The sequence below is a fragment of the Colobus angolensis genome, unplaced genomic scaffold (genome assembly GCF_000951035.1).
Source record: "Colobus angolensis palliatus isolate OR3802 unplaced genomic scaffold, Cang.pa_1.0 Scaffold252, whole genome shotgun sequence".
Taxonomy (NCBI): domain Eukaryota; kingdom Metazoa; phylum Chordata; class Mammalia; order Primates; family Cercopithecidae; genus Colobus; species Colobus angolensis.
Genome location: NW_012115733.1, coordinates 241,701 through 262,576, shown reverse-complemented (window position 1 = coordinate 262,576; position 20,876 = coordinate 241,701).

Here is a 20,876-nt window from a genome sequence, read left to right as displayed (position 1 = left end):
AAATGTCAGTAGGACTGTACTCTCTTTGGAAGCTCTACAGGAAAACTTGCTTTGTTGCCTTTCCAGCTTCTAAACATCACCTACATTCCTTGGCTCATGACCCCTTCTGACCTTCCTCAAGTTCATCACTCCAACCTCTGTAATCATAGGTTACAGGGATTAGGACATGCACATCTTTGGTGGACCATATTCTGTCTACCACAGATGGCAATGAATTATCTCAGCTTTTTTGTTGTTGTTTTTCAGGGTATGTATTTTGTCTTCACTTTTGAAAAATAATTTTGTTGGATATAAGACTATTAGTTGCTTTTTTTCCTTAAACACTTTCAATATGTCATTCCATTGCCTTCTGTCTTCCATGATTTGTGATGAAAAGTCACCTATTAGTCTTATTGCAGGGTACCTTATATATGATGAGCTTTCTTCTCTTGCAGATATCAAGAGTTTATCATATGATGAGCTTTCTTCTCTTGTGGATATCAAGAGTTTATCATGTGTCTCATATTTCTCTGATGCTCTATTCTTTAATCTTGTTTCTATTCTTCAGATTGCAAAATCTATTGTTATATCTTTAAGTTTGCTGATTCTTTCTTCTGCCAGCTCTGATCTACTATTTAGCACCTCTTGTAAGTTTTCATTTAAGTGTACTTTTTTAGTTAAAAAAAAAAAAAAAACAGATGCTGGTGAGGTGGTGGAGAAAAAGGAATGCTTATACACTGTCGGTGGGAGTGTAAATCAGTTCAACCATTGTGTAAATGCCTCAGAGACCTAAAGACAGAAATATCATTTGACCCAGCAATCCCATTACAGGGTATATGCACAAAGGAATATAAATTATTCTATTATAAAGACACATGCACATGTATGTTCATTGCAGCATTATTCACAATAGCAAAGACATGGGATCAACCTAAATGCCCATCAATGATATACTGGATAAAGAAAATGTGGTACATATATACAGTGGAATACTATGCATCCAGTATAAAGAACGAGATCATGTCCCTTGCAGGGACATGGATGGAGCTGGAGACCATTATTCTTGGCAAACTGAAACAGGAACAGAAAACCAAATACCGCATGTTCTCACTTATAAGTGGGAACACATGGACACATAGAGGGGAACAACATACAGAAGGGTCTATTGGAGGGTAGAGGATGGAGGGTGGAAGAAGGGAGAGGATCGGGAAAAATAACAAATGGGTACTAGGCTTGTAGCAGGACAAGCTGCAGACAAAACACCTCAGACACCAAGGTAAAGAAGGAAGGGGTTTATTTGGCCGGGGGCATCAGCAAGACTCCTGTCTCAAGAGCTGAGCTCTCTGAGTGAGCAATTCCTGTCCCTTTTAAGGGCTCACAAGTCTAAGGGGGTGCACGTGAGAGGGTCATGATCGATTGAGCAAGCAGGGGCTACGTGAGTGGGGGCTGCATGCACTGGTAATTAGATCGGAACAAAATCGGTTAGGGATTTTCACAGTGCTTTTCTATAGAATGTCTGTAATCTATAGATAACGTAACCCATTAGGTCAGGGGTCGATCTTTAACTACCGGGCCCAGGGTGTGGCGCTGGGCTGTCTACTTGTGGATTTCATTTCTGCCTTTTTGTTTTTACTTTTTCTTTCTTTGGAGGCAGAAATTGGACATAAGACAATATGAGAGGTAGTCTCCTCCCTTAGGCTTAATACCTGGGTGATGAAATAATCTGTAAAACAAACCCCCAGGACACAAGTTTACCTATATAACAAACCTGCATATGTACCCCTAAACTTTAAATAAAAGTTTAAAGAAATTCTCACTCCTTCAGGGATTATGTAAAGAGTTTTTGGCATTCACTTAAGAAATCAATAGTATATCTGGTTATAAACCCAGTGAAAGAAGTTGTAAAATAAGTTGATGATGGGATTCCATTGTATCAGGAGAATACCACCAATGCTGTTACAAATGCCTTTATGCAGCCATGATGCAAAATGAAATCAATAAACTATCAATTATTGCAAAGTTAAAAATAGTATACTTTTTTGATCAATTGCTGACAAAAAAGAAAACTCTGTAAAATATTTCAATAAGTTTATTCTGAGCCAGTGTGTCACCATGGCCCAGGGAACAGCCTCAGGATGTCCTGAGAAAGTACACCTGAGGCAGTCAGGTTATGGTTTTGGTTTTATATATTTTAGAGAGACAGAAGTTACAGGCAAAGACATAAGGTATACATTGGTTTAGCCCAGAAAGGCAGGACATCTCAAACTGAGGGGGGCAGCTTACAGGTCATAAATGGATTCAAAGATTTTCTGATTGGCAGTTGGTTGAAAGAGTTAAGCTAAAGAGTTAACATCAGTAGAAAAATAAAATGATTGAGTTAAGCTAAAGAGTTGACATCAGTAGAAAGATAAAATGATTGAGTTAAGATAAGGGGAGTTGTGGAAACCAAGGTTCTTATTATGTATATGAAGCCCCCAGGTAGCAGGCTTCAGAGGGAATAGATGATAAATATCTCTTTTCAGACCTTAAAAGGTGTCAAGACTCCTAATCTTTCCTAGATTCAGGAAAGGCCTAGCTGTATTAATGGGGAGTCTCTACACATGCAAAATTTCCTCCACCAAAGATGGCTTTGCAGGGCCATTTCAAAATATGGCAAAGAAACACATTTTGGGGTAAAATATTTTGATTTTCTTCAGGGTCTACTATCTGTCATGTGATGCTATACCAGAGTCAGGTTGATATTTGGTATCTTATTGCCAAAGAGTCTGTTCTGTCTGTCTTACTATCTCTATTTTATTAATTCCAGCCAGCTTTGCCTAAACTCCAAAAGGAAGGGGTTATAACGAGGCATGTCTGACCTCCCTTCCCATCATGGTCTGTAATTTAGTTTTTCAGGTTGCTCTGGGGTTCCCTTGGCCAAGAAGGGGGGCCATACAGTCAGTTGGAGGGCTTAAGATTTTATTTCTGGTTTAAACTTCAGATTGCAAAATCTGTTATATCTAAGTTTGCCGAGTCTTCTGCCAGCTCAGATCTACTATTGAGCACCTCTCGTGAGTTCATTTTAATACAGGAGTTATTGGCCGATCATGGTGGCTCATGCCTGTAATCCCAGCACTTTGGGAGGCCAAGGCGGGCGGTTCACTTGAGGTCAGGAGTTCAAGACCAGCCTGGCCAACATGGTGAAACCCCATCTCTACTAAAAATACGAAAATTAGATGGGTGTGGTGGCATTCATCTGTCATCCCAGCTACTAGGGAGACTGAGGCAGGAGAATTGACAGAACCTGGGAGGTGAAGGTTGCAGTGAGCCAAGATCGTGCCACTGCACTCTGGTCTGGGCGACAGAGCAAGGATCTGTCTCAAAAAAAAAAAAAAAAAACCCGGTGTTATTAAGAAATAATTTTAGGCAGATAGAGAGGGTTAAAGGAGTTCTCAGTAAGGCTTTTTCTTTTAATAGAAACAGCTCCGGAAACACTTCTTTTCTAACAGAAAGGGGGCTTGCAAAAACCAGGCCAGCAAGTATTGACATGCGAATGCTGGTGATTAGAAACTAGGTCCAACCAATATGGCCATTCCTGCCCTCTCCTCCTTGTCACCATATGTGCCAGGTGTCACAGTCACATCCAGATAACTCTGCATGTGCAGGATATCGTGGTGGTCCACATTTGCATATTAAAAGGCTACATAAATGACACAGTTGGTCAAACCAATCCCCTGGGCCCTATGCAAATCAAACAGCACCTCCTCTAGCCTCCCAATATAACCAACTACTTTTCCGCCACACATGGGGTTTTCTTTTTCTGTTTGGAACCCCCTCCCTCTGTCTCTGTATGGTGGAGCTTCTTCCTTCTTTCCTGCCTATTAAACTCTCTGCTCTTTAAAACCACTCCACATGTATCCGTGTCGTTTATCTACATCAGCGCGAGACCAAGGACCCAGGTGTTCCTCCATTCATTGAGGTGGTATCATTTTGGTGTATTGGGCAGGAATTCATTTATTGGAGTGATGAGTATGGAGTGAACTTCAACCTCAAATCTGTCCTTTAATCTCAAGGCTCTTTTCCTGCTATCCTGTCACCAAACGTTCCTTCTTTCTCTATCCAGGGTCTCTTACTGTCTCTGTGTGTCAAATGTGCAAGAATTTTTACAGTTCAGGGCAACAGGTCTGTTAGGAAAGATCAGCAACGCTGGTGAGCTCATGGTATTTCTAAGCCAACATCACCACCTAGTGAAAATAGAAATCCTCTTCCTGAGGCACATTTTTTACAGTAACACTGAGCTTCCTTTCACACCACTAGAAATCAGGCTCTAAGCTACTTCTGTGAACAGGAACCTTCTGCTTTTAGCAGTTAAGAAGTAAAATGTCTTCTGTAGTCAAATTTTCGTCTTGATATTGTCCCATAAGCAGGAAAACGACCATTCAGTTACTGCATTCCTTTAAGGCACCTATTCTGTCTCTGATTAAAACCGTACTTAATTAGTGTAAGGGTAAACTGAGGCTGGAGCCGACCCGGGAACGAAGACACAAGGCAAATGGCAGTGAGAATGGCCTTTATTAGGGCTTGTGGGCGAGGTTCCTCAGTCCAAAGGCGTGGGCCAAGGAAGTCGCGCTGAGGGAGGAGGGTAGGGGCTTTTTATAGCCCGAGAGGTAGGGAAGCTGGTTGTGCAAACAGGGCCTGGGGGGTCTTGAAACTACTAGGGCAGGAGTTGAGTAAGGGTCATGAGGAAGGGGTCTTTGGAAACTGTCAACCGAAACTGCTGTTTACGAACTTTGGAATGCAGGTGAGCTGCAGGTCATGGGGGAGTGTGGTTGCCCAGCCAGAACTCTGACGCATGTAAGTCTGTGGGTGTGTACAAGGGTGAAGGGAGTCTTTAACAAAAGGCATGCTACACCGGGTAATGCCACCATGTTGGGTCTAGATTCCTGCCTAACATTCCGACCTCTTTCTAATAAGAAAATGGGGTGACATGTTCATCTGGCTGCTTCCTGCTGGTATGGGTCGTCGTGGGGTTCTTCGGAGGTCGGAACTCGGGTATAGGGGTGGAGCAGCATCTGATTGAAAGTGACCTGGGAGACTTCTTTCATGCGGTCCTGGATGAAGTGGAGGACACAGGGAGCTATGAGTAGCAAGAAGCCAAGGATTAGTAAGGGGCTTAGAAAGGGTAGGACTTAACCGGCCACAGACGACTGCCACCACCTCAGTGAGGGCCATGATCCGAGGTTTTTCTGGTGGAGTCTTTCCTGAATCTTTTCTAGAGTGAGGAGATTGGTTTCTACTAGTCCTGACTCATTGATGTAGTGTTTGGCCGGGAAGGGGAAAGGAGGGGGTTAGGTTAGAGGAGTTAAAAGGACTGGGTAAGGGTACCGCAACCAGTGGGGGCTTATTCAAGGCTGCACACAAGAAACAACGAGAGATGTTGTGTACCTAGGCCATGTGTACCACTTGAGCCCCTTCCCTGACTAAGGTTAGCCAGGAAAAAGGGTTGCTGCTGTCCTGGGGCTTGCTGCCTGGGCTAGAGCTGAGATGGCTTCCTCCTGTTGTCTGATGTCAGAGGCCAGGCTGACAAGGCTGCTTACGACCTTGATGTAGGTCTTAAAGATCCTGAGTCGGGCCACGGGATAAGACTCACTGTGCCCACCAGTCCTAGGAAGGACAAGATCTCTTCCGCATCCTGAGGAGGCTGGAGAGTTTCAATGAGGCTTATTCTATCTGCTGTGAGGTTTTTTGTAGTGGGTGTGAGGAGTATGCCTAGGTAGGCGACAGAAGGGCTGCAAAGTTGAGCCTTAGCCAGGGTAACCTGATAACCTCAGTCGCCTAGAAAATTTAAAAGTGTAGCAGTATCTGCAAGGGAGCACTCCTAGGAAGGACTACATAGTAATAAGTCATCGACATACTGCAATAGTGTGCTGTGGGTCAGGGGACAGAGGACAACATCCTGTGCCAGTGCTTGTCCGAAAAAATGGGGGCTATCTCAGAACCCTTGAGGCAAGACAGTCCAGGTCAGCTGGGAAGAAACATGAGTGTCTGGGTCCTCCCATGTGAAGGCAAACAGAAAGTGGCAGTCTGGGTGTAGAGGGATGGTAAAGAAGGCATCCTTCAGGTCAAGGACAGTGAAATGAGTGGTGTCGGGGGAACGCACGAGAGGAGTGTATATGGATTAGGAACAACTGGAAAGGTAGGGACTACTGCCTCATTGATGAGGCGTAGGTCCTGCATGAGACGATAGGCCCCAGAGCTTTTCCATACAGGCAGGATAGGAGTATTACATGGTGAGTTGGCGGGAACCAGAATGTGCTGCCGGAGCAGGCATGTAATGATGGGTTTTAGTCCTTGTCGGTGTTCAAGGGAGATAGGAAACTGGGGTCTAGAGGAGAACTTGGAAGGGTCTTTTAGCCAGATGCAGACCAGAGTGTGGTGCTGGGCAATGATCGGGATGGAGGTGTCCCACACCTCAGGGTTAATGGGGACTGGAAACGGGAGTGGGAGGGGTCAGCCTGGCGGGGTTTGTCAGGTGAGAGAAGGGGGAAGAGGAACGTGAGGTGTGGGGAGGGGTTGGGTTGGAAGTGAACTGAGGGCCCTAGCTTGGAGAGGAGATCTCATCCTAACAAGGGGACTGGGCACAAAGGAATGATAAGAAATGAGTGCGAGAAGAGGGAGCCATCCAGGTGGCAAGACAGAGGAGGAGTCTGGCAGTAGGTGGAGGAAGTGCCGTCAATTCCCATGACTGTGACAGTGGAGGGGTGGCTGGGGCCACTGAAGGAAGGCAAAACAGAGTAGGTAGCCTCCAAGTCCATAAGGAAGGTTATGGACTTACCCGCTACCTGGAGCATAACCCTGGGCTCAGCGAGAGTGAGAGGGGTCCCCGAGTCTGGGCCTCTTCAATCTTCGTTGGTGTCGAGGAGCTGGAAGGCGCCTCCAATACCTGGAGGAGGGTTGTCACGTGGAGGTGCAGCGACCCTCCTTAGGTCGGGATGGGACTTTGAGGGCCACCCTCTGCCTTTTTTAACTTTTTTTGGATATTGGGGGCCGACTGAGAAAGTATGAAGCTAAGATGGCTCCTCCTGCAGGGGAGGCAGGGTCAAGACGGGCGTACTGAATAAGTGACTCTGTCAGTCGGTTAAGAAAAACAGCCGGATTTTCATCTGAGCCTTGGACTACCTCCTTTAACTTATTAAAATTGACTGACTTATTGGAGGCTGCCTACATGCCAGCAAGAAGGCACTGGACCATCATATCTCGGCAGCGGCAGCCTGCCTGACCAACCTGCTAGTCCTAGTTGGGCTCGGCTGAGGGCACCGCCTCAGTGCCAACTGGCATGGCGTGGTCACTTAAATGAACCTGGTCAGCATGCTGCCTGGCTGCCACTAGGATATGCTCCTGTTCCTCAGGGGACAGGGTTGAGGTCATAACGACATGGGGATCATGCCAGGTGAGATTATATGCCTGGCACAGGTATCTGAACTTTTTGAAATACTGAGTGGGGTTGGCCGAGAAAGAGCCTACACACTCTTCGATCTTAGACAGGTCTGCCAGCGAAAACAGCACATGGACCTGGACTACTCCTTCGGCGCCCGCCACCTCTTGCAGGGGACACAGGAGGTCAATCCTGGACTGAGTATGGGCTGAGACAGGTGAGGAAGGGGAGGAGGTGGAGGTAGGGGAGACAGAATCTGTCGGGTTTAGCGAGGGCACAGGATGGGTAGAAGGGAGGGGAGGCACTGACGAGGATGGGGATAATGGCGGGTCAGGGTAAGGAGAAGGTTGGGTGGGAGACCGAAGGGGTGGCCGGGATAGGGTGTCAGGAGGCTCAGAAAAAGAGGAGGAATCATCCCTCTCCTTGCTCGAGGGAAGAGACTTTGCAAGTAGAGCCTGAGCTAACGAGCATTGAGTGCAGAGGTCTGGGTGAGAATGCAAGTCCTAACAGGGTATCTCGTGCCATTTGCCTAGTCTCTTGCAGAAGCTGGTCAGATCCGTGAGGATGTTAAAGTCTAGAGTGCCTTCTGCATTCCACTGAGACTGATTATCCAATTTATACTGCAGTCATGCTACTGTGCAGAAGAAAATGAGCCGCTTTTGTTTTAGGTCTTGGCTGAGACTTAAAGTCTGGAAATTAGCCAAGAGGCACCTCAGAGGGGATTTTCGGTTTGGTTTTGACTGGGTAGTTCCCATGGTCCTAAGGTGGGCAGTCCGGCAGCAATGGGAGCATCCTCCCAAGGAGTGCGGGGTATGGTGGCTTCCGGGGAGGTTGGACGTCTCCTAGTCCCCGGTGCCAAGGTCACAGTTGACCAGAGGGAGCCCCTGACGTGGCCACGCGTTTCGGACAGGGACTTCCCAGAGGGAGCCTACAGGACGGGGGAAAACTTACCCAGCAGTGATCAAATTGAGTCTTGGATTTGGTGAAACAGCTCCCGGCTCAGAGAGAAGGTCCTGGCGTGAGGAGAGGAGAGCCTGCCTGACCCGGCAGGGGTCCAGGGGAGGGGTCTCCTCCCGGGTTTCGGCACCAAATGTAAAGGTAAACTGAGGCTGGAGCCGAACCGGGAACGAAGACACAAGGCAAATGGCAGTGAGAATAGCCTTTATTAGGACTCGCGGGCGAGGTTCCTCGGTCCAAAGGTGCGGGCCAAGGAAGTCGCGCTGAGGGAGGAGGGTAGGGGCTTTTTATAGCCCGAGAGGTAGGGAAGCTGGTTGTGCAAACAGGGCCTGGGGGGTCTTGAAACTACTAGGGCAGGAGTTGAGTAAGGGTCATGAGGAAGGGGTCTTTGGAAACTGTCAACCGAAACTGCTGTTTACGAACTTGTGGAATGCAGGTGAGCTGCAGGTCATGGGGGAGTGTGGTTGCCCAGCGGGAACTCTGACGCATGTAAGTCTGCGAGTGTGTACAAGGGTGAAGGGAGTCTTTAACAAAAGGCCTGCTACGCCGGGTAACACCGCCATGTTAGGTCTAGATTCCTGCCTAACAGTTAGTAAGGGGATTTTAAGTTTGGAAGTAAACCAGAACCATTTTTCTGAAGGTAAATGCTTTAGCATGGGCCATAATAGCAGGCAGTCTAGCATGTTGCCTCCGTTAAAGGAGCCTTACCCAAAGATGACAGTCTCTCCAGAGATCCATTTTTCAGGGAGCCAGGCAGATCACACAGGTTTAGGAAGTCAAAGGGGATCACACAAGGTGGATAAGCTAAGGTTGCATGGGTAAAGCGTGGCTAGTCCCATCACTTAGTTCATCCAGTCCCATGGCTTGGAGGACCACACCTGCAACCACGTTTAACAGTGTACCAGGACCCAGGAACCATGGAGGGAAAACAGGAGGATGCTCCACTGTCTTCTCCACCCTGGGTCATACAGAAAGGAAGGAAACTAAAAGGACACTTTTATTCTCACCTCTCTTTCTAGATGGGTAACAGATTATCTTCAGCTTGCACCCCTCTGGAGCATACTCTGAAGCACTGGAACTTCCTTAACCTCAGGACTTTGAAAAGTGACTCATTTTCTTTTGCACAAAGGCATGGCATTTTTACTAAACCTTTGCAAGGGTTTTAAGGTCAACCTAGCCTTTTAGCAATCATATCTGGCAGGCCCAAAGAGAATAGTTCCCCCAAGTTAGAGAAGCAATTTCCAGGGGAACTACCTGAGGATCCCTCTTATTTGGGGCCCCTTCAAGTTCCCTTCTCATTATAGGACCTTAGGCAAATAAAGGGAAACTTAGGTTCATTTTCTGATGACCATGATAGGTATATAGATGCTTTCCAAAATTTAATTCAGGTGTTTGACCCCACATCGAGGGATGTTATGTTGCTCCTAAACCATGCTTAGTACCCGCATGGCAGCTGAAAAGCAGGCAGCTCTGCAAGAAGCAAAGAATTTCGGAAATGAGCAACATATCTCCTATAAAACACCAAAAAGGAAGAAGGCAGATAGGGAAAGTGAAGAAATAACAGAAACACCATTCCCAGTCGGGAGGGAAGCAGTTCCCAGTACACAACCCTGACTGGGACCCCAATAACTCTGGAGATGAATGGAAAAAGAAGCACTTTTTAAGGCGTATATTAGAGGGCCTACAGAAAACCAGGGCCAAACCTCTCAATTACTCTAAACTGTCTATGATAGACAAGCCAGATGAGAATCCTGTAGCCTTTATGGAAAGGCTGAGAGAGGCACTGATAAAACACACCTCCTATCCCCTGATTCAGTCGAGGGACAGCTCATTCTAAAGGACAAGTTTATTACACAGGCAGCTCCCAATATCAGAAGGGAGCTACAGAAGCAACTTATAGGACCAAATAGCACCTTAGAAAACCTCCTGAGAATAGCCACTTCAGTCTTTTACAGCAGGGACCAGGAGGAGGCCCAAAAGAAAGAGAAAAAGCTCAGGAGAAGGACAGAGGCTCTGGTAGCAGCTTTGCAGGCTTGCAAAGTCCAGGATCCCCAAGGTGCATCCGCTAGTTGCTATCGGTGTGGCAGGCCAGAGCATTTTAAGAAGGAATGCCCAGGCAGCAAGATGAAGCCATCTCAACCTGTCCAGCCTGTGGCAGAAACCACTGGAGATGGAACTGCCCCCAGAGATGGAAGTCACTGGGTTCAGGACCAGTCTCACAGATGATCCAGCAGTACTGATGGGTCCTGGGGCTCAAACCTCAGCTCCAACGACTCAAACTGCCGTTATAGCACAAGAGCCCTGGGTGATTCTGGAAAATAAAGGAAGGAAAGTAGACCTCCTTTAAACACTAGATCCTCTTTTCTCTCTCTTTTCTCCTCTCTCATCCAGACCTCCCCTCTTCCCATAACATGACCGTAAGCGGCATCCCAGGAAACACTCTAATCCAGTATTTTTCTTAACATTAGTTGTAGTTAGGAGGACCTATTTACAGAGGCTTACAAGCCATTGCTATGATAGCTCTACTAAATTAATCCTAGGAAATAATTTAAGTGTTATTTTAACACTCCACATAACGTAGCAGGATCACTGTCCTCTAGGGGGAGCGCTTAGCTAGCAAACAGCCAGTAAAGCAAGACGTACACAAGGCAGGATAAGCGGTAGTAGCTCTAAATAACGTCTCTCCCCAGACACAAGCACTCAATTAGCTGAGCTAATAGCTCTTACAAGAGCACTTGAATTAAGCAAGGGAAAGACTGCTAACATTTACACTGATTCCAAGTATGCTTTCCTGGTTCTCCATGCTCATGTTGCCATTTAAAAGGACAGACATTTTCTTACCACTCATGGATCTCCTATAAAAATATCACCAGGAAATTAGGTTATTATCCTCAGTTTTTCTTCTGCGAGAACTAGCAGGGATGCATTGTAAGGAACATCAAAAGGGAACAAATAAGGTAGCCAAAGGAGATCGATTACCTGATCAAGCAGCTAGGTCAGAGGCAAGGAAGCCTCAAGGCATCAAAACACTTCAAGCCCCTCCTAATCTAGGAAGGCTCCATAAGAAAAATTGAACCTTAGTATTCCCCTGCAGAAATAGAATAGGCCACTTCTCGAGTGTGTACTTTTCATCCCTCAGGATGGCTAGAGTCAGAGGATGGCAAACTCCATTTGCCAGCCTCCAGCCAATGAAAAGTCCTTAAAATCCTTCACCAAGCTTTTCACTTAGGAAAGTATAAGACTTATCAATGTACTCAAAGATTATTTTCAGGCAGGAAAACCTATAAATTGGTTAAGCATGTAACCTCTCGAGCTCACTTCCAACAAGAATTAACACAACTAGCAGAAGCCCAACCCCAGGAAATAGAACCACCTTTATTTAATCCAGGAAATTCGGTATTAATGAAAACTCTCATCTCTGTCTCCTTCCCTAAGCCAGGCTGGGAAAGGCCCTACACCCTTCTTTCAACTCAACCCCCTCGGCAGTAAAGGTTACAGGAATCGACTCCTGGATACGTCACAGTCAAGTCAAAGCCTAAAGAGCTGAGGGAGCAACCCCTGACAGCCCAGAGGAACATCCTGAATATCAATGTGGAGAAAAGACGATCTTAAGCTGAAACTCATAAAAGATAAGTAACTGAGTGAGGGCTACTCGTCTTACTCAGTCCCACTCCTACCTCACCAGATACTGTTTATTATTTCTCCCCTTTCCTCTCAAAATTTGCCACCAAATATTAGAACTTCTTTTTAACACATATTTGCAAGGAAATTTTAATTATACATGGGATTGCATTTGTAACTTTGTAGATCCCCAAAGGAAAATGTTACATCTTGGCAAGTAAAATTTTAAACAGAAATTATTTACTATGCCACTCCTGTGGGAATTGTTATAGTCACACTACTATCAGTGTGGCACCCACAATGTGGAATTCTGGTTGTAAAATTCTAATTGCTGTAATATTTTGCCTGATTATCATCCTTATAACAGGATTAATAATTGCAGGAAAGATCTAGTCAAGGTTGCTTTGGTTATAGTAGGAGTAATAGTTACAGATAAGAAGCAAGCATGGAAGTTTTACTATGATAGGACTTTTTACTGAAGGTTGGTGATACGATGCACTCTAAGCTATGAAAAGGATATGAAAAACAGAGATTTTACATAAGGAAGGATCTTGAATGGTAAATTATTGTCCTAAAAGGAAGTGACTGGTTGTTTACAGAAAGGATGTTTAGGACAAGTGAGAAAGTTTAAGTATGTTGTAAGAGGGTATGTGAAAGTCATGAGAAAAATTTTAATAATTAAAGGATTGTCAAGATTAACACTAAAATTATTTTAGCCACCCAGTAACATATTTCTCCAAATTATATTGCAAGTTATAAAAATGGCCTAAGCATAAAGTTATTCTCCAACGTCAAGTTAAGGGGGTAAATGTATGCTTTTCTCAAGGAAAATGTGATCTTTATATTAACGTTTCTGGTAATGTACAGCGACACCTAGTGGGGACAAGTGGGTATTGCACTCCATTGGTGTAGGTGAACAGGTATCAAACTCAGTAATGGTCTATAGGACCCCCACTAACGGTGGTAATCTTAATAGTCATATTCTAACTCTATATTTTAAACCATCTTGAAAATTTATCTCTTTTCACCTAGAAGCAATCAAACTCCAAATGGTGCGAGCAGAACCACACATGGACAGGCCATTCTTCTGAGAACCCATAGCTCAACCTCAGGAGAAGGTCCAGTTGCTGGTCCCCCACATGATGCCCCTTTTCAGCAGAAAGTAGCCAGGAAGAATCATCGTCTAACACCCCTTAGCAACAGTTAGGTTTACTTCTCTTGACGGGAGAATAATACAGTAGTTATTAAGGAATAATTTTAGGCAGATAGAGAAGGTAAAAGGAGGTCTCAGTAAGGCTTTTTTCTTTTTTTTTTTGTAATTTACATTTTCTTTTATTTTTTATTTTTTATTATTATACTTTAAGTTCTAGGGTACATGTGCATAACGTGCAGGTTTGTTACATATGTATACTAAACAGCTCCTGAAACATTTCTTAACAGAAAGGTGGCTTGAAAAAACCAGGCTGGCAAGTATTGATATGCAAATGCAGGTGATTAGAAACTAGGTTCATCCAATATGGCAATTCCCACCCTAATCCCCATGTCATCAAGTGTCACGGCTGCCTCCAGATAACTCTGCGTGTGCAGGACATCTTGGAGGCCCACATTTGCATATTAAAAGACTAGGGTGGAAAGGCCAGGTTTTTCGTGGGCTACGTAAGTGACACATCTGGTCAAAGCAATCCCCTGGGCCTTATGCATGTTAGACACCGCCTCATCCAGCCTCCCAATATAACTAGCTATTTTTCCACCGCACAAGGGGTTTTCTCTCTTTTCTTGGAGTCCCCCTTCCTCTGTCTCTGTATGGGGGAGCTTCTTTCTTCTTTCTTGCCCATTAAACTCTCCCCTCCTTAAAACCACTCCACATGTGTCCCGGCCATTTATCTACATCAGCGCAAGACCAAGGACCCTGGTGTTCTTCCATTTCTTGGAGGCATGTCAATTTAAGATACTGTACTTTTTAACTTTAGGTTTTGTATTTCGTTCTTTTTATGTAATTCCTATTTATTGGTTGATACTTTCTATTCAATGATTCACTGTCATCATACTTGCCTATGATTTTTAAAACACAGTTTCCTTCAGTTCTTTGAACATATTCATAATAGATATAGCATTTACCTGCTAAGATAACATCTGGCCCACTCAAAGACATCTTCTATTGTCTGTTTTTTTCCCTATATATACGAGTCATACTTTTCCTGTTTCTTTGCATATCTCAACTTTTTGTTTAAAATTTGACATTTTAGATAATACATTATAATAACTCTTGATATTGAACCCCTTCTGGGGCTACTCGTTATTGTTTATTTGTCTAGTAACTTGGGTGGACTAATTCTGTGCAGTCTATTTCTTCTGCACAGTACAGCTCTAATGTCTCCTGTTCAGATTTTTCTTTTACTTTTTTTTTTTAATTGTAAGCCTTGCTGACTAGCAGTTGTGCCTGAGTCAGCATAGCTTAGTAGTCAGCCACTGATTGGCCAGAGGTTATGCTTAAGGTCTCTGAGCCAGTGTGTGGTTTGGAGACCGCCTTCACAGCTTATGAATTAGCCCCTCAATCAGCCAGGAGTTTGTAGCTCCTAGCTCATAAGTTCTCATTCTAGTCATTTCCAAGAATGTGCTGACTCAGGCACGCGCCCTGTCTTGTATGAGTATGATTTCGGCAGGGCCCTTTGGCTATTTCTATCACTGAACTCCCTTTTAGATTTCAGGCTGATCTGCCTAAATAGGTATCACATTCTGATTGTTAGCTGATTGGTCTATTTTATTAGGCCATTCATGTTTTGCTTTTAATACCTGAGACTGGGTAACTTATAAAGAAAAGAGGTTTAACTGGCTCATGGTTCTGCAGGCTACACAAGCATGGTGCCAGCATCTGCTTGGCTTCTGGGGATGCCTCAGGGAGCTTTTATTCATGGCAGAAGGTGAAGCGGAGCAGTTATGCCATATAGCCAGAGCAGTAGCAAGAAAGAGAGAGTGGGAGGTGCCACACACTTTTAAACAATCAGATCTCACATGAACTCACTCATCACCAAGGGGATGTTGCTAAGCCATTCCTGAAGGATACATTGCCGTGATCTAAACACCATCCACCAGGCCCCACCTCCAACATTGTGGGTGACACTTCAACATGAGATTTGGTGGCGACATGTATCTAAATTATATTATCTGTTGTTTTCAAAAGTGCCCTGGACCCTCCAAGCTCCGATTCAAATAATGTTAACCCCCTCAGGAAGGACCAGCAATACTTGGCGTACCCTCCTCTCCCTGGGCAAAACCTTTTCATTATGGAGTGGAAGGTGGAGGTGAGTGTGTAGGCTAGTGTGGCTACTTGGCTCCCACCACTTGCCCAGTGTAGATTTTCCACAAGTATGAAAGTAAATGCAAATCCAAAAAGGGGAGAAAATTAAACTTTTCATGGCGCAAAAAGGGAAAGTGACCCCCTCCATCCCTTTCCTTAGAGCATATACTTTAGATGACGTTTAGTTATGAATCCTTTTTCTGCTCCTTCAAGAGATATGTAAATATTTTTTAAACTGTTAAAAATTACAGGAAGCCATTGTTTTGGACTGAGCTCCTGCACTAGGTCCCAACATTCAAGAAAAAAACAAAATAGAGTCTCTCGTGTTAAATGCCACATCGTCAAACTAAAACCTTAACGAAGCAAACAGATTCTAAAACAGACCAGTTTTTCCTGAAAACAGGAGATTCTAGTCTACCTGTGTCAGCATAATAATAAGGAAGTATCCTCTGCTTTAACCTTTTAAAAAAATTAACCCAAAGTAACCTGATGTTAACCAATCCAGTTTTTTTCTATTGTTCTACTTCCTTGTTCCCACTCTTCAATACCTACTGTTCTGTCATTGCGCAGTGGGAGATCTCATTATTTGTAGAATGGATGCTTCCCAAATTCAAGAATCACAGATAAAAGCAAATTAGACCTATAACTAAATTTGTCATAATTTTGTCTTTTAATAAAGCTAAATAAGCCTTTTGCCAGCTTTAAAACACAGAAATGTCTTTCTCAAGAACCTGAGTGACATCTCTTTGAAATGTAAATATCAAAGAATATAGCATCCCTATCTTCTTGGGAGTTTAATGTAGGTGTCTGGCTTCAAATTACAGCTACCTATGTGTCATAGAATTATGAGAAATTTTACAATTTCTTTGGATAAAGGCAATTAGCAAAGACAAATGGCCGCCCCCAATTACCAGGAGAATTTAAAATGAACTATGTGTAACAAATGGTGCTATTAAGTCCTCTCATATGAAGACTAGTCTGTCTTGGGAACATGTATGTAATAGGTTATATCTGCCTGGGCTATATAAAAAGATGGTATTTCTTTCTATCTTTCCAATCTCTTTAGCAGATTACCTGTGATACACCTTACATTCTGGTTTAATGCCTATTCAATAATAAAACTGTTTTCCTTCTTTTCTACTTTTGTGGACAGGTTTTCTGGGTTGGCAGATTTTGTCTGTAATTATGTTTTGCCCAACACAGGCACCTGGGGACATTGAGTACTGCCAATGGACTGCTGAACCAAATGAAGAGCTTTTCTGCAACATTCATGTTGCAGAGGAGATGGGAACTGCCACTCAGCTGCTGCCGCTCAGCTACTAAATCTGAAATAGTTATTCAGCAATACAAAAATGGGAATGGGGGGTTCTGGAGCATCCCCTGTGGCTCAAATGCCGGAACTTTCTGCTATACCTACTGAGTTTCAGTAGATTTTATTGAATAAAAGTTTCTCAATTCTTTATAAGCCCTCTGATCAATCTCCAAATACTTTGTCTAGTTTCAGATATGTTTTTCTAGGTGAAAGGATTTGCCAAGCTCCTTATACTACCATTCCAGAAGTCGTAACCCTGAACTATGTTTGCAACTTCTTGTGAATCCTAAATTATTTTAAAATAAACAGTATAAGAAATAAAAATTTAGTGATGCCTAGCATGATCCAGACAGTGTCCTTGATGCTGGATTTACAAAGACCAATGAAACCTGGTTCTTTTCCTTCAGGATCTTATAGTCAGGTGTGGGAGACAGATCTGTGTACTGGAAAGCACAGAAAAGTGCTATAGGTGCTGAATTAGCAATCTGTGCAAATAGCATGGAGGAAGGGATGAAGAAAACAAAAGTAGTCAGTAAAATAGAAACAGGAATGGCCAACAAATTAAAAAGAAGATTCAGGAGAACTATGTCCTTGTGAGTCTGAAATCACTCACCTATACTTGACAATGCAACTGGTCATTGGGTTCACATCCTTGGCTCTTCCCAGGTAATAGTGAATGGTATCCCTTCTCAAAATAAAATAATTTAGACAGGCTTCTATTCATTCAACTACGCATCCAAACACATACCATTTTTGTGGGACTTCTCTATACCTCAATCACTGTTTATCAGAGAAACCCTCAGTGAATTATCTAATGCAGTTTTATTGTAAGATCAGATCTGAAGGAAAAGGAGTAACAGATTGACCGAAGTTCTTTATGAAGCCAAGAAGTCCAAAATAGAAGCTTCCAAAAATGGGAACATGGGGTAAAGAATATAAAAATCTCAAGTGAAGAGAATTTCTAATACAGATGTGTCCTATGTCAATTCATTGTTCACATATATAAGGGCAAAACTGACACAATGATAGCAATACTTTATTGAGCAAGTAGCAAATGTAATAATAATTCATTCAATAAATATTAGGCACTGTGTTAGGTTCTGGGGATACAGAGATGACTCAAGCTGGGCTTCAGGCCTCAAAGACTTCATATTCTAGTGGACAGACAGACAGACCTAGATAGAAAGATAGACAATTCTGCCTACATGTAGAATTGCACCTACATGAAATTGTGAGGAGAGCTATGACAGAAATAAGCATGGAGGACCTTGGGAAACAGATGAGGGCCCCTTAACCTAGGTAGCCATGAAAGAATTCTCAGAGGAGATAATGCTTATGAACTAGGTACTATTATGATCCTCAACATTCGATTAGAAAACTGCAGATCAGGGAGGTAAAGTAACTTGGCTTAGATCACATGGATACTAAATGGTTGAGCCAGTTTTCATTCATGGTAATGTGAACTCCCCAAACCTCATTCATTTTACTTGACTGCCACCACTTAGATTTTCAGTGGCTCTGTTTGCTTCAAATATTTTTTTGAAATCTGGTACATTTCATGATCTATGGGAAAGTCAGAAAGATACTCCATATCTATTAAAGTGCAGCTCCTCTGAATTCTAATTACTAGGCCCTGATGCTGTACAGAATTCTGAGCACAGCCTAGACACTAAATGTTTCTCTTTTCTGCAGACCATCAAATGCTAACTGATTCACTTCAACCTTGAGTATTAATTAATTTTTGCTGTGTTACACCCACTTTTAAAAGTAATTTTAACTTAATGCCCTTTCAAAATCCAATCAAATTAACAGTATAATATGGATTTTCATAAAGATCCCAGAATGTCCTGCTCTGAAACACCATCCAATTGACTATTCATATCAATGTAAACTGGACTTGGAGTGTTATAAAAATCCTGCTCAAAAGCATATACTAAATCATTACCATTTTGTTGTAAGTACAAATCAATTTTTATGAGACACAGTCTTGCTTTGTCACCAAGGCTGGAGGGCAGTGGTGTGATCACAGCTCACTGCAGCCTCGACCTACAGGGCTCAAGTGATCCTTCCACCTCAGCCTCCCAGGTAGCTGGAACTATAGGCGTGCACCAACACTCCAGGCTAATTTTTTAATTTTGTAGGGATAAGAGTCTCACTATGTTGCCCAGGCTGGTCTCGAACTCCTGGGTTCAAGCAATCATCCTGTCCCAGCTTCCCAAAGTGCTGGGATTACAAATGTAAGCCACCACACCCAGCCAAGATTTTTAATTTAAAAAGGCCAGTTATAAACATGCCCCACATTAGACTCCAAAAAGGTAAGTTCTGGACTTCATGGCCCAGAAGTAGTACTATCCTGAATGAAAACAAACAAACAAACCAAAAACCAAAAAAAAAAACTAAAACTAAAACCTTTCTTCCTCCTCTTTTTGTTGCCTCTACACTAGTACTGACCATAGTGAGAAACACTGTGTGTGTGTGTGTGTGTGTGTGTGTGTGTGTGTGTATGTGTATCACCGAATGGTATATTTTCAAACATTTTTGACCTTTGTTTGTGGAAAAGTTGCTTAACCTCTCTGATTCTTGGTTTCCCCATTTTACAGAATAGGACAACTACTTCTCAGAGACAGTGTGAGGATTAGGTATCATAATACTGCAGACATGTTTTTGGGAACTACAAAGGGCTATACGTGTTATATACTCCGCTGGGAACATTTGGTGCACACAGAAATTTTGGTGAGTCACAGAAAAAGCAGTTTTTATAAAAGCAGCTTCTCCAGCCCAATCCCTTGTATACAACAGTGAATGTTTAATATATTTTATTGTACCAATGAGTTTATGCAAACTTAACCCATTCGGAAGTCATAATAAATAATGCCTGACACCACACTAGGAACTTGAGATTCAAATGGATGAAACAGGGTTCTTTTCTTCAAATAACTCATGGTCTAGTAGGGGAACCCTGGAAACAAATAACTACAAGGATTGTGACAGGGTACACAGTAGAAGTATATACCAGGTACAGTGTGGTATACAGGTAGGATAGACACTCCCAGGTCTTTTTACCCTTTCAGGCTCTTGTTCCATTGATCACCACATCTTCCTATGTCTTCATTCTCTCCCTGTCTACTGGCTCCTCCTCATAATCAAATAGCCATGTCACCGTCTTGGTCACAATCACAGTTTAGTGAGTGAGTCAGATAAGTACTTTAGGCAACTGTAGGATTCACAGTGGATTTTCATCTTAAAGTTAAACAGGAAAGTATGGCAATAGAGTATTGATATAGTAAGGTGTGTCTTTAGTTACTGCCATGTTCTGAGTAACTTGGTGAATGACAATTCACCAAGGACCCCAGAAGGAGGGAAAGTATTAGGAGTGGGAGGCTTTGCAAGGTCACAGGTTCAGATTTAGATGAATAAATAATTACAATGTTAATACTTCATACTTGGCATGAAATGGGACAAGATAATTGTGGAATAAGAAAACTAAGTTAAAATCCTGGTTCTGTTGTACGTGAGCTCTATGACATTGGGAAATTTTCTATGTGTTGAAGATTCCATTCACCCAACATTATTGATAAGATTAAAAAACAACAGTAGAATTTATAACATAGCACAATGGTTGAGAACACAGCCTCTGGAGTTGTATTGCTTGGATTTAAAACAGTGCTACCCTTTATTTGCTGTAGGAGAGTGAGCAAATTTTAACTTCTTAGTTTTCTTATCTATAAAACGGCATATTAAATAGTAGTTCTGACCTCATGGGGTTTTTATGACAATTCAGTTGCTTAATATATTAAATAGTATAGTAGAGTACCTGGTATATAGCGACTGCTAAATGTTTGCTAAATATATTAGGAATACCTATTTCAGAGTTCATTGCAAATTTCACAGGATATGAAAATTGTTAATTAGTTGTAAATATGTCACTATAGTCTCTTCCAAAATCCTGATTTTGGAAGTCATGACATGTCTTCTAGCTTCGAATTATCTTTAAAGTGAAACTGCACTGTTGAATCCTACAGCTCCTTGAAGTACTTGTCTGACTCTCCAACTAAACAGTGACAGTAACAGAGATGGTAGCATGGCCTAATTGGGACAGCTAATCTTTAGGTATCTGATCATTCAATGTAGTCCTCAACAAGGGTCAGTCAGTTTCCTGCAGCCAGGGGAGAGCAGCAGAAACTTCAGAGCACTGAAACCACAGATTGTCCTATTGAGGATGTGGCCCCCATACTGAAGGTCATGATAAGACCTAACAGCTCCAAGTTTGTTCTCCTTTCCTTCAGGACTTCTCC